Source organism: Palaemon carinicauda, chromosome 8 (genome assembly GCF_036898095.1).
Source record: "Palaemon carinicauda isolate YSFRI2023 chromosome 8, ASM3689809v2, whole genome shotgun sequence".
Classification (NCBI taxonomy): Eukaryota; Metazoa; Arthropoda; class Malacostraca; order Decapoda; family Palaemonidae; genus Palaemon; species Palaemon carinicauda.
Genome location: NC_090732.1, coordinates 119,896,378 through 119,898,872, shown reverse-complemented (window position 1 = coordinate 119,898,872; position 2,495 = coordinate 119,896,378).

Below are 2,495 nucleotides of genomic sequence, written 5' to 3'. Positions count from 1 at the left end.
TTGGTAGACAGCAAATGTCTATCTAAAACAAAATCTAAACGGTTGGGATAGACAAATAATAATTGCTGCCTTTTCCCTTGAAATTATATGGTGAAAGTTAATGCTAAGGTAGGTACTGGAGTAATTTATGTTCCATGGCGGATTATTTTAAGCCTGTGAATATCCCGAGGAGGAAATGTTTGGGGGGGGGGGGGGGCGGGGGGACTTTCATAACCTAAACTTGAGGAATTTAAATGGAAGTGGTTCCTGGGAAATATGCCTATTAACTAATTGATGAACCACAAACAGTGGCTACTTAATAATAAGGGAAACGAATCTATTGTTATGGTTATTTCTATAGCCATTGAGGTTAGGCGAGCGTAATTAAAGATGAATACTAATTCTATATTTTGAAGGGTTAATAGGGTACAAAACGTTGCATTTATTATAGGGGTAGGTGTTATTCATTTTGAGTGGCATTTTACATATTTCCACTATAAAGAGCAAGTGTCTGGATATATATATATATATATATATATATATATATATTATATATATATATATATATATATATATTTATATATATATAATTATATATAATTATATATTTATATATAATAATATATATAATTTTATATACCGGTATATATATATATATATATATATTTATATTATATATATAACATAATATAATATATATGTATATATATATATATTATATAATATATATATATTATATAATATAAATATATATATTATATAATATAAATATATATATTATATAATATAAATATATATATATACATATATATATATATATATATATATTTATATTATATATATAACATAATATAATATATATGTATATATATATATATATATAATTATATATATTATATATAGATTTATAATTTTATATATATATAAATATATAAATATATATATATATATATATATATATCCGATCACGCTCAACTCTCCCCGTCCCTCAGATAGTGGGGCGAGTGGTAAGAGGGGGATACATGTGGATGTTTACATATCGGTTTACAGGGCTGTCACCGCAAGAGCCCGTGTCTTACGTAAGGTAGGGCGATCTAAAATGATTGAACGAACACATATCTGTCTAAATATGTAGGCTCACCGTCATTTTTGATAGGTGGCGACCACAAGTTTGATATATTTACTAAGTTGTTGATTGTACAGTCAAAAGTAAATGTCCTGTCGTCTCCAGCCCCCTCTGTCATCCCTTAAGCCTGCCTGACACTTGCACGCATTCATGGCACGCACTGGCACGCATTGATGCACGAACTCGCGTGAACGAGCGTGAAAATGTCGTGAACAGTGCGGGAACTCGCGTGCCAGAGCGTACCAATGCGTGCCATGCGGGCCCAAAACTTTGAAATGTTTAAAGTTTGTGGCACGCATTGGCACGCACTAAATGGCCGTGAAATAGTCGTGAACGATGCGCCAACTGGAGTGAACTGGAGTGAACAGTGCGGGAAATGGCGTGCCAGAGCGTACCAATGCGTGCCATGCTTCCCCTTCCACGCATCGTGCATGCCAGTTCACGCATCGTTCACTCCAGTTCACGCCAGTTCCCGCATCGTTCACTCCAGTTCACGCCAGTTCCCGCCGGTTCACGCTAGTGCCCGCCTACTCACGCTAGTGCCCGCCCTACTCACGCTAGTGCCCTCCTACTCCGCTAGTGGAGCTCTCGTGGGATTATCAGGGAGTGGAGCTCTCGTGTGATTAAGGGGATTAGGGGGTATATAAATTGAGGTCCGAGGACACTCCTAGATGCTACCTACGGGCCAACCAAGGGAAAGGCCCGTGCCAACAACAAGTGTTGGCTTTAATACCCCAACAACAAACAACACTCCTAGCCATTCCAGAGATCGCCAGCGAGGAGACAACATGCCTAAACTGAAGCAGCCAAAGGGAAGGGGGAGGAAAATGGACGTGATAGAGCGAGACTGCAGATCGAGATTCTCCTCATTCATCATTTTCAAGTCTCGATATGGTCATCCCCGGAGACACAGCAGGATACAAGCCAGAGCCAGGTATCCAGTGACGACGATTTAAAGAAGAAGCGGGTTCGGGTGTCTAAGAAGGACATCCCTGACTACCAGTGGACGGAAGAGACGGAGACTACGTTGGCCGACCTTGTCAAGGAGAACCCCATGCTCTTTGACAAGAAACACAAGGAGTGGATAAACAAGGTGTTGAAGGACAGCAGGTGGGCATATATAGGAAACCAGCTGGAACCTCCTGCCACTGCTGCCCAGTGCAAAAAACACTACGAAAACTTGAGGACGAGGGTTGGCAAAATTATGAAGAAGGAGAAGAAGAGTGGAGCTGGCCAGGCCCAAAGGAGTGGCCGTGATAACTTCCTCATGGACACTTGGTCATTCCTCATACAGCACATCGTCCGGGGAGAGACAGTCGCCAGTGAGGAGTTTCGTGGCTCCGAAGGAGGTGCCACGACAGCCAGCGATGTCGACGATGACGTGAGGTCG